This window comes from Trachypithecus francoisi, unplaced genomic scaffold, assembly GCF_009764315.1.
Source record: "Trachypithecus francoisi isolate TF-2019V2 unplaced genomic scaffold, Tfra_2.0 Lachesis_group0, whole genome shotgun sequence".
Taxonomy (NCBI): domain Eukaryota; kingdom Metazoa; phylum Chordata; class Mammalia; order Primates; family Cercopithecidae; genus Trachypithecus; species Trachypithecus francoisi.
In genome coordinates this window covers 41,547,068-41,563,177 of record NW_022681453.1, presented here as the reverse complement: position 1 = coordinate 41,563,177, position 16,110 = coordinate 41,547,068, and the positions used below count along the sequence as shown (strand labels likewise).

Below are 16,110 nucleotides of genomic sequence, written 5' to 3'. Positions count from 1 at the left end.
ACCATGTTGCCCAGGTTGGTCTCCAACTCTTGAGCTTAAGTGATCCACCCACCTTGGCCTCCCAAAATGCCAGGATTGCAAGTGTGAGCCACTGCCCCAGGCCAGTTTACCCTTTTATTAACATCTTATGATTTGTCAAAACTAAACTGACATTGGTACATTTCACCAGTTTTTTCATTCATATCCTTTTGTTTGTTCCAGGACCCAGTCTAGGCTACCACATTGCATTGAGTTGTCATGTCCCCACAATCTCCCATGTACTGTGAGATTTTCTCAAGGTTTCTTCATTCTTTATGACCCTGACAGTCTTAAGGAGTGCTAGCCAGGTATCCTGTAGAATATCTCCCATTGTGTGTTTGACTGATGCTCTTCTCATCTTATACTGGGGCTACATACATAACATTTTGTTTTAACTTCAAACATATAGAGTATCATCACTAGCCAGTATTTTGATGAATGATGAATACCTTTGGGGATGGGTTCCCTAATTGGAGTTGCACATCCTCCTCGCATAAACCACAGCCATAATGCACCATCTCTGAATTCTGGATTCAAGTTTGGATTACAGGCATGCACCACTACACCTGGATAATTTTTTTTTTGTATTTTTAGTAGAGACAGAGTTTCACCATGTCGGCCAGGATGGTCTTGAACTCCTGACCCCAAGTGATCTGCCCTCCTCAGCCCCCCAAAGTGTTGGGATTACAGGCGTGAGCCACTGTGCCCAGCCCCAAGAAACATTTTGAGGGGAGTTAGGAAGTGAGATGGGGAAGAAAGGAGTCTGTCTAGATGGCATTATCAGGCCAGCTACCACTGTGGGCACCAGGAGCTTAACCCTGCTGGGCAGCTCTGGGAAGGAGTGCAGAGCATACCCCAGAGCCATCCCACCAAGGGCAAGGGGCTGGGGGGCTTCTACACTGGCTCCTGCCAGATCTGGGAGGCAGATCTGGGGGTGGAAGGGGGTGGTGCTAATTCTCCAGTATTTTGGGTCAGAGTAAGGTGTGTTGGTTTACCTGAGTCAGAAAGCCCTCAGGTAAAAGGATGCCAGTGCTGGCCGTTGCAATCAGGCCTGTGTGTACTGCAATGCAAGGCAGAGAGGATGTGGGCTGGCTATGGGCAGTGTCCACTGTAGTCTTTTCACCTGGACAGTCTGTTCTGTCCAGCACTCAGCACTCCTCTCTCCCCACCTTCTTGAATCATTCAGGCCCATCTAAGCTTACTCCTTCCTTTACTCATATTCCTGATGAGCAGGCAGTGCTGTCAGGACAGCATAAATCTCACTTATCTGTATTTCTCACAGAGCCTAGCACGGTGCTTTGATGGGTAGAAGCTCTCTCAGTTGACCCCTACCTAGCTTACTTCCTGATTAGCTGCTGATGTAGAGTCCCTCAGCGAAGCCCCTGCCTGAGGCCCCTCGCTCACCCAGTGCACAGGCACCTGCTATACTTCCCTGCTGCTGACTCGATGCTCCACTGCTGACTCGATGCTCCCCTTGTGTGTCCTGTGTTTGTGCCTAAACCTGCTTATGTCAGCTGTGATATAATTTAGAATAAATCAACTAAATTAAGTGCATTGAATAATAAATGAATTAAATTGAACATTATGTCATCTAATTAGACACAAGTGCAAACACGGTCTCTTTTTTTGACACACGGACACGTATGTTTATTGCAGCACTATTTACAGTAACAAAGACTTGGAACCAACTCAAATGTCCATCAGTGATAGGCTGGATAAAGAAAATGTGGAACATATACACCATGGAATTACTATGCAGCCATAAAAATGAGTTCATGTCATTTGCAGGAACATGGATGAAACTGGAAGCCATCATTCTCAGCAAACCAACCCAGGAACAGAAAACCAAACACTGCATGTTCTCACTAATAAGTGGGAGTTCAATAATGAGAACACATGGACACAGGAAGGGGAACAACACACACCAGGGCCTGACAGGGGGGTTGGGAGCAAGGGTAGAGAGAGCATCAGAACAAATACCTAATGCATGTGGGGCTTAAAACCTAGAAGGCTGGTTGATAGATGCAGCAAACCACCATGGCACATGCATACCTATGTAACAAACCTGCACGTTCTGCACATGTGTACAGAACTTGGGGAAAAAAAGAAAAGGAAGAAGTTCAAGTCCAGGCTGAGCAACACTGGTGGACCCCTTTCCTTTAAAAAGTCACCACCACCTGACTGCCAAGCTGAGATCTAAGGACCTCCAAGAAACATTGAACACGCACTCTCTGCCTGCAGATACAGAAACGGGTAGTCTCATTTCGGGTCCTAGTCTTCCCAAAGCGCTGTACTCACAGCGAAAATGGAAGTGCTGAAAAGCCCACCATGTGTCCGCAGACCAGGAACCTTAAGGTAGCTGAAGGAGAAAACCTGCGTATCACAGATACCACGTGTGCGAGCTATTCTGCAGTGCTCTTCCTTTCTAATCTTGCAAAGACATTGTATCCCTCAAGGAAGCGCACCGTTCCTGTGCATACGTGGAGTAACCAGAACAAGCTCCTATTCCATCTCCCTGCTCCAAAGACCCATATAGCATACTGTCTTCAGATACAGAATGTATCTGATGTTAAACTGATAAAAACCAGATACTACACTTGCTTTTAGATAAAAGGCCGAAAAGTGATACTGCTGTTTTCGCCTCCCCACCCCCACCCCCACCCCCACCCCCACCCCCCACCCCGGTTACCGCCCCACTCTCATCCACATTCAAGTCGCGGTGAGAGCCCCAGCCTTGCTCCTTGCCTCATTCCCTTTGTCTCGTCCACACCACTATTGATGCCATTACACACTCGGGCTGAGTTCTTATTCTCCACGTGTGAAAGGGAAATCTTACACTCGTGCTTGTTCCGGCGTTCCCGGGCTTTCATTTCAAATTTGCATGCCCCGCGCTTTCCCAGAGGGCGTGGCTCCAGGGTTGACTCCGCCCCCGGGGCCGCCTCCTGTTGGGGAGCCGGGGCTCCACTGGGGGCGACTTCCTTGTTTGTATGAACGGAGAGAAAAGAGAGAACTGAGACTGAGGGCTAAAGCGAGAGGGGTCTGTGGAACAGATCTCTCGGCGGAGAGCTGTCCACGCCAACATGATCATTTTTAAGAAAACTAAGATAAGTGCTTTGGAAAGATAATTTGGTAACAAAATTTGCTGTTAAATGGCTTTGAAGTGCTTTTAGGTTCATTCTCCTTTGGCAGACACTGTTGACTCCACACCTTTTTCCCACCCTTTTCTTGCTTATCTGCTTCTGCTATAGATGCTGGAAAGCTAAGTGCATGAATTCCCAAGCTGTCTTCATGACTGGATATGTCTATGACCCACTTCTGACTAAAGAGTAGCTAAAAATCTGATGGGGAAGGGGGCAGTCTGATAAAAATTGCTTTCCTGATATAGTGGACAGATGTACTTCAGCTTTTTCCTGCCTTGAATATAGATGTAATACCCAGAGGTGCAGCAACCATTTTGTGATCATGAGGCTGCAAGCCAACACTGAAGACTAATAGAATGGAAAGAGAGACAATGCTTGGATCTTTTGTGGAATCACGGAGTCACAGCATTGATGTTGGAATGTCTCCCTTTAGACTATTTGATGCCCTCGGCCGGGCGCGGTGGCTCACACCTGAAATGTTCCTAACTCCTCTAAAGATGTTTCTTAGGGCTGGGCGAAGTGGCTCACGCCTGTAATCCCAACACTCTGGAAGGCTGAGGAGGGCAGATCACTTGGGATCAGGAGTTCAAGACCATCCTGGCCAACATGGCGAAACCCCATTACTACTAAAAATACAAAAATCAGTCGGGTGTCATGGAGGGCGCCTGTCATCCCAGCTACTCGGGAGGCTGAGGCAGGAGAATCGCTTGATACCGGAAGGCGGAGGCTGCAGTGAGCTAAGATCGTGCCTCTGCACTCCAGCCTGCATGACAGAGCACGACACTCTGTTTAAAAAAAGAAGGCTTATTGGGATTACCTCCCAAATAAACTATTTAGAGGCCATTCTGCATCACAGGATCTATTTATGAGAAATACTAAGTTAAGACAAAGCATATTAACAACAGTCACTTCCATTGATTGAGGCTTTAAATATGGGCCTTGAACTTGAACTTGAGAAATGGTGTGCCAGGCAGCTCACATGCATTATCTCACTCACTTTTACAACAATTCCACAAGGGAGCAGCTATGTTATTATCGTCAGGTAAAAAGTTGAGGTTGGCTAGGTGCAGTGGCTCATGCTTGTAATTCTAGCACTTTGGGAGGATGAGGCAGATGGATCACTTGAGCTGAGGAGTTTGAGACCAGCCTGGGCAACATGGCAAAAAATCGTCTCTACAAAAAAGTATAAAAACTAGCCAGAAGTGGTGGTATATGTCTATGGTCCCAGCTACTTGGGAGGCTGAAGTAGGAAGATCACTTGAATCTGGAAAGCAGAGGTTGTAGTGAGCCATGATCACATTACTGCGCTTCAGCCTGGGTAACAGAACAAGAACAACAACAACAAAGTTGAGGATCAGAGAGGTTAAGTAATTTGTTCAACTACACACAGCTAAAAAATGGCAGACATCAACAGATGAATGGCTAGGATAAACAAATCGTTTATCCGCACACACACACGCACATTCACACGCACACAGGAATATTACTAAAGTCTTAAAGGAATGAAGTACTGATACATGCTACAAAATGGCTGAACCTCAAGAACATCATGCTAAGTGAAAAACCCAAAACAAGAGGCCACATGTTGTACAATTACATTTATATGAAATATCCAGACAGATGAATCAATGGACACAGAACTGAAACAGGCAGTTGCCAGGGGCTGGGGGAGGGAGGGAATGGGGAGAACGTGCTTGATGAATGAGTTCACTTTGGGGTGATGGAAATGTTTTGGAACTGAGCAGAGGTTGTGCTTACAAACCATTGTGAGTACACTCAATGCCACTGAATTGTTCACTTTAAAATGGTTAATTTTATGATATGTGAACTTCCTGCTCAATAATTTTTTTATGGCAGAGCTGGGAGTTTAAGCTAGGTGACTCTAACCAAGAAACTCTGATGCCAGTGATTCCCCAAAGTGCAATCCCAGACAGCAGTGCAGCATCACTTGGGAAGCTGCTAGAAATTCTCATTATTTGGCCTCACCTCAGATCTACAGAATCAGAAGCTCTGGAGGTAGGGCTTAGCCATCAGTGTTTTCACAGACCCCCCAAGCGACTCAGATGAGCTGAAGTCTGAGGAGAACCGCCCAGAAATCAACATGAGTCTTATTCTCCATCACACTCAGCCAATCTCAACCCATACATTTCATGTGGAAATAAAGTATTTGTGGTTTCCTTGATATTAGGACTTCAAGGGCTCATGTGGGTGTGAGTTTGTGTGTGTTGAACTCATCACACGCACCCAAGTTTAGCAGCCAAGGTGGGATCAGGATGCCCTTTCTTTCAAGGTGTATGGACTCCCCCCAAAGCACAGTGCAGAGAGCTGGGCTGGATCACCTTGGCAGGGGAGAGGCCTTGGCAGGCCTGATGCATCCATCTTCACCTGACTGTCAGGAGGCCTGGGTGGGGCGGTGCTCCTGTTCACCAGACCAGCTGAGCCCAAACCAGCAAATGTTTCCCCATGATAAAACAGGAGGAGATTCAGGGGCCATGCCAAAAATAAATCTCCTAAATATCCCCAGGCTCCACTGCCTTCCAAATCTGTCCCTTTTTCAGTACCCAATGTGAATTTACTAACAAAAGCAGTTAGGTAGAGAATTGAAATTATGTTCATTTTTATACTGGGTTTAGAGCTTTAGTTCAATTCCAGGGACAAAACTCTTGAAAGTAGAGGCTCATTTTAAAAACAAATTCCAATGAAACAGCCAAAATACCCCAACCTAGCACATGGGATTCCCTTTTCAGTCCCTTTCAGGAACTAATGGAGTATTAGTTCCTGAAGATGTTACTAGGAATGTCTGGGAAAAGGGCGTGGTGGACAATTGAACTTGAGAAATGGTGTTTCCTCTACCCACCTTCTGGAGAGTCACAGTGCACATTCGCATATTAAAGGCTCTGAGAGATCCTGCAGCACAAAACCCTGCTTCACTGTGTCCAACTCAGGCTGTCACAAACTCCAAACTTACTTAAGAGGCAGCAGAGCCCAGCAGTTAAATGCGAGCTCTGGAACCAGCATCTGGGTTCGTAACCTGACTCAGCTCCTGGCTGTGTGACTCACCCTCTCTGTACTTCAGTTTCCTCATTGAGAGATGAAGATGAAAACTGACCAAGTTCAGAGGGACCTTATGAGGACAGCTGAGTTAACGCAGATACAGCAAATACAAGGCCTTACACCACTTAGCACATATTCAATCCATGTTAGATGTGTGTTACATTTTTAAAAATCACTTAATCAGGATGGGGCGCAGTGGCTCATGCCTGTAATCCCAGCACTTTGGCCTATAATCCCGGCACTCTGGGAGACCAAGGCAGGCGGATCATGAAGTCAGGAGTTCGAGAGCAGCCTGGCCAACATAGTGAAACCCCGTCTCTACTAAAAATACAAAAATTAGCCAGGTGTGGTGGTGCATGCCTGTAGTCCCAGCTACTCGGGAGGCTGAGGCAGGAGAACCGCTTGAACCCGGGAGGTGGAGGTTGCAGTGAGCCGAGACTGCACCACTGCACTCCAGCTTGGGCGACAGAGTGAGACTTCACCTCAAAAAAAAAAAAAAATTACGTATCAGTTTAATACAACATCTTGCCGAGCCTAGTCCACTGAGCACATGTTTGGAAATGTAAGAAATACGACCTTACGTTTGTCTGAAACGCAAAGAAAAGGACAATGGGCTGTTCCTATTAAAAGGAAAAAGTTTAGAACCAACTGTTCTTCTTAAAGCCTAACTAGATACTGACTGAGCAGCAAGTGTGGATTCATCATTCTGCTGGGAGCCCTCTACCTATATGCCTGCTCTTCCGTTTTTCCCTAGATTTCCCCTGGATATAGATTCCTTTTGGAATGGTCTCCAAATATGTAGATAGAAACAACAGAGAGGGGCCGGGCACGGTGGCTCATGACTGTAATCCCAGCACTTTAGGAGGCCGAGGTGGGCACATCACTTGAGGTCAGGAGTTCGAGACCAGCCTGGTCAACATGGCAAAATCCCATCTCTACTAAAAATACAAAAATGAGCTGGGCGTGGTGGTGTGCACCTGTAATCCCAGCTATTGGGGAAGCTGAGGCAGCAGAATTGCTTAAACCTGGGAGGCAGAGGTTGCAGTGAGCCGAGATTGCACTACTGCACTCCAGCCTGGGTGAGAGACCAAGACTCTCTCTCCAAAAATAAAATAAAATAGGCCAGGCATGGTGGCTCACACCTGTAATCCCAGCACTTTGAGAGGCCAAGGCAGGTGAATCACCTGAGGTTGGGAGTTCAACACGAGCCTGGCCCACGAAACCCCATCTCTACTAAAAATACAAAAATATAGCTGAGCATAGTGGCGAGGGCCTGTAATCCCAGCTACTCAGGAGGCTGAGGCAGGAGCATCACTTGAACCTGGGAGGTGGAGGTTGCAGTGAGCCAAGATCACACCAGTGCACTTCAGCCTGGGTGACAGAGCAAGACTCCATCTCAAATAAACAAATAAATAATAAAATAAAATAAAATAAACAGGGGAAAAGACGTGTTAGTGGTTTTTCCCAATTCTGCCATCTAAGAAAAATGAGTAATTAGCTGGGCGTGGTGGCAGGTGCCTATAGTCCCAGCTACTCGGGAGGCTGAGGCAGGAGAATGGCATGAACCCAGGAGGTGGAGCTTGCAGTGAGCTGAGATTGCACCACTGCACTCCAGCCTGGACTACAGAGGGAGACTCTGTCTCAAAAAAAAAGAAAAGAAAAAAAGAAAAGAAAAATGAGTAATGCTGACTAGGATCTTAAGAGACTCATCAATGTCTTTGAATGAATTCAAAACATACTTATTGAACTTTTATTATGTGCTAGGCACCATCCTAGGACTGGGATTATGGTAGGGAGCAAAACAGATGATGCCCGGCTTACATGGAACTGTCAAAATGATTGACTCTGGGCTCTACATTAGCCAGAGAGAGATAGGCGGATGGTTGTGTGAACATTCATTATTAAATGCTTATTATGCACTGGTCTTGTGTTAAGCATTTTATGTGTATTATCTTATTGAGTCTTCACAATAACCCTAGGCAGGCATGACTATCTCCACCTAATAGATATGAATTGAGATTCAGAGAGTTAAAGCCTTTTGCCCAAAGTCACACAGCTGGTGGAGAGCAGTGCTGGAACAGGATTGATTGACTTTAGATAGTTTGACTCCAGAGCCACATTCCACCACACCACAGCTTTCAAGAAAAAAGAAGATATGGAAATGTCTTGCCTTCACTTCTTTCCTTTTTCTGCTTTAGTGTCTTGATTCCAAAAAAAACAAAGATATAATAGGGATAATTTAACATCCTCTGGATTATTTTACATTCTTGCAATGATCCTGCATTGCTGGAAAAAAAAAATATTTTTGGTTTTTTCCTTAAAGGAGGAATAAAGCTAGTTGTAAAAAGGCAGGCCAGGCCAGGTGCAGTGGCACACGCCTATAATCCCAGCACTTTGGCGGCTAGATCACTTGAGGTCAGGAGTTCAGGACCACCCTGGCCAACATGGTGAAACCCCATCACTCCTACAGTTACAAAAATTAGCCGGGCGTGGTGGCAGGCACCTGTAATCCCAGCTACTCGGGAGGCTGAAGTGGGAGGATTTGCTTGAGCTCAGGAGGCTGAGGCTGCAGTGAGCTGAGACTGTGTCATTGCACTCCAGCCTGGGCAACAGAGTGAGACTCCATATCACAAAAAAAAAAAAAAAAAAAAAAAATGCAGGCTATCTAGAAAGGCATTCGTGTCATTCACTCAGTAAAGCTCTGGACTGCTGTTTGGTGGCACATAGAGCAGATACAGAGGAGGCACACCGGCATCGTCCCTGCCTTCTTGGAACTGAGAATTGAGCAGGGGAGAAGGACTAGGCATTTCCTCTTAATGGGGTCAGCGACCTCCAGGAGAGACATTTGGGGCTGGGAGAGTCTGGCCTTGGGGAGTCAGGGCAGGTTCTCTAAAGAAGTGAAGACTGAGCTGATAAAAGGAGAGGCAGCCAGGTGCGGTGGCTCACGCCTATAATCCCAGCATTATGGGAGGCTGAGGCAGGCGGATCACGAGGTCAGGAGTTCGAGACCAGCCTGGCCAACATGGTGGAACCCTGTCTCTACTAAAAATACAAAAATTTAGCCAGGCATGGTGGCAGATGCCCGTAGTCCCAGCTACTCAGGAGGCTGAAGCAGAAGAATCGCTTGAACCTGGGAGGTAGAGGTTGCAGTGAGCCGAGATTGTGCCACTGTACTCCAGCCTGGACGATAGAGTGAGACTCTGTCTCAAAAAAAAAAAAAAGAAGAAAAGGAGAGGCAGCAAAGCGAAAGTGGGCTGTCAGGGAAGAGGCTTCCCAGTGGAGGAAAGAGCTTACAAAGGTCCTGAGACTGCCAGGGCCGAGGCTGGAGGAAAGGAGAGATGGGCCCAGAGACAGAGGGAGCAACTCAGGCTGGCAAGGCAGGCATGGGTCAGACAACATGAGGCCTCATGAGCATATCTTGTGTGGTCCATGAGGCTTCCTCCTTAGAACGATGGGCCCCGCTGAAGAGTTACAAGCAAGAGAATGAATCTCTTAGAATCACCCAAATGCCACCATGCAGAATAACTGTACATGCCTTGCTGTGTGTCCTTTGCAACTTGGGTCCAGGCAGTTGCGTTCACAAGCATAGAGCTATTGCTTTTTCTAATGCAGACCCGCACGACACAGCCTTTTTTCCAAACTGCTTTTTCCTCTTAGCCATACATGGTGGACATCACTTCAGGTCAATGCATGTAGCTCTGTGTCATTACTTTAATGGCTGCTTATTGTTCCATGACATTAAAGGGTCAAAATTTGGCTCTCCAGCCTCCGTCAGTGGACATCGGGGTTGCCTTGTTCTCCCTCCCTTTGTGGACACCACGACAGTGCCATCCTCACGCATACACCACTGCAGTTTTTCTTCAGCCTCAGCGTGGCTGAATTCCCTTTTCCTCAACAATGTGGTCATCCCAAGGCGTGGCCTGCCCTTGATCTGAAGGTTTAGATCTGAGTGCCAGTGGGGCTAAACAAGACGTATGGCTTTATTTGGCAGGGGTGAAGATGGCAGTTTCTACCCTGGTCCAAAGCAGATGGAGGGACCTGGAGAGAGATTAGAATAAAGAGGGAATTGGCAGCTGGGTCTTCCTTTGGGAGTGAGGGAGGCCAGCGAGGATGAATTAAATGTTAAAAAAAAAAAAAAGGTGAAATGAGCTGGAATCCAGCCATGGGCTCGTCTTGCATCTGACAGCAGCACATATGTCCGAGGAAGCTAGACTCTGTCGTGTACACTTTTCAGGGGAGCCTGTGTTAGAGTGGAGAGGGGCACAGAGTCTATGAGACCCAGCCCATCTCACCCATCCTCATCCACCGTGCCCCAGCCTCAGCAGCCCTCCAATCTCTTATCCTGCCTTGCCCAGCCTGCCCCACCTCGGGACCTTTGCATGGACTGGGCCCTCCACCTGGAATGCTCTTTCCACATCTTTCCATGGATGGAGACTTCTCATCCTCAGATCTCATTCTTCTGTCCCATCTCCATGACGCCTTCACCAAACATCCTATTTAAAGCAGTCCTTCTGGCCAGGCATGGTGGCTCACACCTGTAATCCCAACACTTTGAGAAGTGGAGGCAGACCATTTGAGGTCAGAAGTTTGAGACCAGCCTGGCAACATGGTGAAACCCCGTCTCTACTAAAAAATACAAAAATTCACCAGGTGTGGTGGTGAGTGCCTGTAATCCCAGCTACTTGGGAGGCTGAGACACAAGAATCACTTGAACCCAGGAGGTGGAGGTTGCAGTGAGCCAAGATGGCTCCTTTGCACTCCAGCCTGGGAGACAGAGTGAGACTCCATCCCAAAAACAAAAACAAACAAACAAAAAAAAAAACAAAAAGCCGTCCTTCTTCCCAGCAGAACTCCCACATTGTCTGTCAAATCTCCCTCTTTATTCTCCTTACAGCACCTATCAAAAGCATCTTGGTTTTTACTTTACCTGCTCTGAGTCCACCATCCCTTCCTAGGATGAAGACTCTGTGAGGACTGGGGTCTTTCTTTCTTATTTCTCGTTGCCCAGCACACTGCCTGGGACAAGGAACCCACAATGTGTGTCTGATTAATGAAAGAATGAAAGAATGGTGTCACACAGACCCGGGTTCACATTCCAGCTCTGCCATTATATGACCTTGGGTAAATATTTAACGACTGTAAGCTAGCTCCTTATTTTTAAAATGAGTATGATCAAAGCTCCCACCTCACTAGATGGTCATGAAGATTAAGCAAGATGACGCCTGTCATGCCCCAATCCCAGTGCTAGCTGCAGGAAGTGTTTTGTACAGAACAACAGGGAACAGAGGTCTTTCCAGAGGAAACCTGGCCTTTTCATGCACCAGTGCCACATTCAGTTCTTCCCTGGGCTTCCAAATCCATAATTCTACCTGGAACAGGTACAGCACAGGTCTCTTTATGGCTGCTGTAGACAGTTGAAGATAATTATCAAACAGGTTCTGGGGACCAAAATATTGTCACTTCTTTCCAACCCTGCTCAAAGATCAGTTTTTAACAATTAACAGGGCCTCTGAGGCAGGCTCTGACTTACTCATTAAGGTGGGAAGCCAGCCTCTCTCCACTGTCCACTTACAGATTTAAATGCCAATTATTACAGCCAACTAGGGCACACCCATGAGCTGACGAGCAGGATTAATTTTCACAGAATTTAACCATTGTTGGATGTGTCTATCCTTGAATTCTCAAATTCCCAGCGAGAAACCTTTGGATTTCTTTCATTAGCTGCTGCTGCACATGCAGAGAAGACAACTCCTACATGGATGGGGTTGGTAGCAAACAGGCTTTCCTCTTCCAGTAAAGCTAGGAGCCAGGTTGTTCTCAAAGCATCGTGCTCCCTCTGCTGGACATTGCTTAAACTGCAACTCCAGTATCCACATCAGCCCCCTCCTGAGTGTCTGTTACTAGGAACAATGGGGACACAAGACAGAAGACCTTTTACTCCACTGAATGAAAGATAATCCCCTGTCACATATGACTTTTATTAAGTTATACATGGGAGGTGGGAGTGTAGACTCTTAAGATAATGGTAATTAAGGCTTTTGCCAAAATGAGGCCACACCTCGAAATCCTTTGCTGTGGATTTCAAAGCAAACTGGCACCTTGAGGGGAAGGGGCAGTAGGGGAGTGTTTGGGCTTGTTTATGCTGAGCAAGAAAGGGCTTCCTGTTGCTAAGAAGGCCGGATCTGAAACTCCCAGAGCCTCCGTGGGCTGCCAACATATCTTACACAACCCCCTTTGATGGCCTTGGCGCAAATTAATGAAACTTCACAGAGGTGATTTCCCTGGAAATCCACCGGGCTGAGAATTGAGGGAAGTTGAGGCTTGAGGCAGAAAGCTGGGGCTGGGGTGCCGCCAAGCCTGGGACAGAGGGCGGCAGGGGGACGCTTCCCCAGGCTGCAGAAGCGGGTCCCTGGTCACTCGAATACAGGGCTGGGAGGGTAGGTCAGTGAGGCCCAAAATCAGATCACTAGCAAGACCCCATCAGGCTCACTCGTTTCAACCATACCTTTAGTTGTAGACATTTCCTACTAGAAACACTGTCTTCCCATCATTCTTGATAAAAGCGGATTTTCTGCTGCTAAATTGAAAAGTCCCCGACTTTCCTTCTTGTCCTCTTCTGAACAGCTCTTTCCAACTCCCCTCCCTCCTTCCCTATGGAGACTACCCCTTGTTCACCATAAATGGCCACAACCCAGACACAAGGCTGAAGCCCATCCACGGGAGGACAGTTGAGAGGGTGATGGCATTCCACACCACGGAGTGGGCCCAGGATGGGAAAGAAGGTGTGTAAGCCTCGACCCTGGGCCTGGAGGGATGGCCAGGTATACTGAGTGAGAAAAAAAAAACACAGCGAAAAGTTGTACAGTTCCATGCCAGACACCCTGTAAGTGGCCAGCAAGGTTTCTAACTTATCTGTATGAACAAGAGGACACACCCCAAATAGTCAGCACTTGCTACTTCAAGGGAGCCAGGTTGTTTGACAGGGAGGGGAGACTGGCATGTCCTTTCTACACCTGGGTGTCATGAGTCTGGTAAGAAGAGGATCCAGCTCTTGCCAGGTGGATCCCAGATGTGCCTCCGTGGCGCCTTTCCCCCGCTCCCACCTTGATTTCCCCTTTGAGCTGTGTTGTCAGCTTTCACTGGAACGTGGCTCATGGCTCGTGGCATATTTTTAGCACTCATACATCAGTCCTATTTGCCCTAGGTTTTGAACTTTGTAAGGCATGGACATGTCTTTGTAGCCCCTGTATCTAGGTCAGCCTGGCCTACGATAGGTGCTCAATAAATTATTTCAAACTCTCTGGAATGAGAAGAAACGTTTAGTAAATGTTGCCTAACAACTGGGAGAAGTGAATGACTTAGAAGCACACCACAAATGGAACTCCAATTGAATTAAAGAACTAAATAGAGAGAACCATCAGGGCATCGCTGTGGTTCTTAAATTTCAGCAGGCAGCAGCATCACCAGGAGGGCTTGTTAATTTCTGAATGCGTAGGTCTGTGGTGGGATCTGAGGTTTGCTCATTCCAGTAGCTTCTCAGGTGATGTTGATGCTCCTGGGCCAGGGATCATCTGCTGAGAACCGCTGTCCTATAGTCTTAGGGTAAATTACTCCATTTCAAGCAAAGGGACACATTACAAACAGAAAAGGGAGATTGGACCAACAGTTCTGGGACTTGGTTGCCCATCAGAATTAGGCCCACCCAGCGTGTTGAAACGTAGATTCCAAGAAGGTCACCCTCCAAAGCTGACGGTGGAGCCCAGGAATCTGTGTTTTTAAAACAAATTCCCCCAAGTGAGTCTAAGGCACAGCCAGGTTTGGGAACTACTGATTCACCTTCACATATTTCAAACTTCAGAGAACAGAACATACCACCAGAATGGAAGATAAAGAGAAAAACAAGGGTGGATTTGCATGGAATAGAGTAGAAGGCTGAGCAGCTCACTCCTTCATATCCTTCCAATCTCTGCTCAAATGTCACCCTTTGAGAGGCCTTCCCGGTCACCTCATACCTAATTGCAGCCCGACCCAACACTTCGTGTCTTCTCTACCCTGCTCTAGCTTTTGTCTCCATAATGGTAATTGCCACCTAACATTAGGTATTTACCCACTTTGCTGCTTGTCTTCTGTCTCCCTCTAGAATGAAGACGACAGGAGGTAGAGAACTTGATCGCTTAGGCTCATTGCTATTCCTTGGGTGCTTGGACCATACCATACCTCAAGAATAATTTGTGGAGTGACAGAATGAACTATGATATCAGTAATTTTGGGTTCATTGAGACTTGTTTTATGGCTTGGTAATGGTCCAGTTTTATAACTGTTTCCTGAATATCAATAAGGATGTGTCTTTGCTAACTGTTGAGTACAGAATTCCACAAATGCCCCTTAAATCAAGCTTATTGCTGATGCTATTGAAACTTTCTACATTCCTATTATATTTTTGTCTACTTGCTTGTGGCAAAATCTCCCACTATAATAGTAGACATTGTGTGATTAATAGTAGACAAATGTGTGACAATTAGGCACATTACATACATTATCTCTCTTATCATAGTAATCATTCCAGTTACTATCACTATGTAGTAAATGACCCCAAATTTCATGGCCAAAAAAAACCCCACCATTTTCTTATGCTCACAGATTCTATGAGTCTGGAATTCTTGTCCATCAGAGTAGGGACAGCTCATCTCTGTTCCACAGTACCTGGGGCCTCAGCCTGGCGATGCCAAGGCTGGGGCAACTGAGGGCTAGGGACCAGGATTGCCTGCAGGTGTCTTCATTCACAGGTGTGATGTTGATGCTGGCTGTCAGCTGGGAACTGCAGTGGGGATGTCACTCCCTGAGGTCTCTTGACACGTGTTAGCTTGGGCTTCCTCACAACATGGCAGCTGGGGTCCAGAAGTGAGCATCTTAGGAGAAAGCACATGGCCTTTTTATGATCTAGCCTCAGCAGTCTCTCAGCATCACTCTGCCATACCACAGCCAAGACCACATTCAAGGGGAGGGGATGTGAACCCCACCTCTTGATGGCAGGACTGTCAAGGTCACATTACATAAAGAACATGTGGGAGGGGAGATAGCACTGCAGCCATCTTTGGAAAATACAATCTGCCCCAGCACCCCTCTGAAATCGATTTTATTGTTCTCAATTTTAAATGTATTAGAACTAAGACGTAGAAAGGTTAAGTAACTTGACCAAGAGCACTCAGCTAGTTACTAGCAAAGTGAAGACTTAATCCTAGGTCTCCCAGACTCTAAATTACATGACTGATTGATAGATAGATAATCTATATGTATATACTGTGTGTGTGTGTGTATAATTCATTTATACTCAAGCTTATTTTTAAAAATAATTCAAAGTGGCTAAATGCAAAAAAAAATAATAATAATAATGTTTCATATTCAGAAAGTAATTCCCATAACTTATTCATCCACTACTAGTAATTTTGGGTTCTCAGTAAGGGACATTCTTACTTTACGTTTCCCAAGCATAAGGCTGGTTTTTATTTCTGCGTAATGCAGTTATGAGAAACAAGGCGAACTAACAAGCAAGAATCAATCAACTTTCCAGGACCTTGGGAGGACACAAAGCTCCCCGCTGCTGTCTGCCCAGCTGAAAGAGCTTCTCTCAGACTTTCAGCATGGAGACAGCCCAGAGGTCATGGGACTTGGATCCCAGGAGGACCAGATGAGCCTGCCTTCCTCCTTCTCTTCCCCTCCACCTGAAGAGCAGAAACAATTACCCTTCCCCTTCCCTACTTCACAGGAACACGCCAACCACATGAGATCCAAGTCAGTGGAGTCCAAGCACAGAGCATTTTCTTTTCTTTCCTTTGTTTTCTTTTTTTTTTTTTTTTCGGAGTCTCACTCTGTCGCCCAGACTGGAGTGCGGTGGCAC

The 16,110-nt window shown here is 46.6% G+C and overlaps 1 non-coding gene across 1 annotated transcript; it reads right to left on the bottom strand.

Annotated features, from left to right (window-relative positions):
* Nucleotides 1-2,455: 2,455 nt before the first annotated feature.
* On the bottom strand, nt 2,456-2,645 carry LOC117084763. The gene has a single exon (XR_004437659.1). It is a non-coding gene; the product is annotated as a U2 spliceosomal RNA (small nuclear RNA).
* Nucleotides 2,646-16,110: the final 13,465 nt, after the last annotated feature.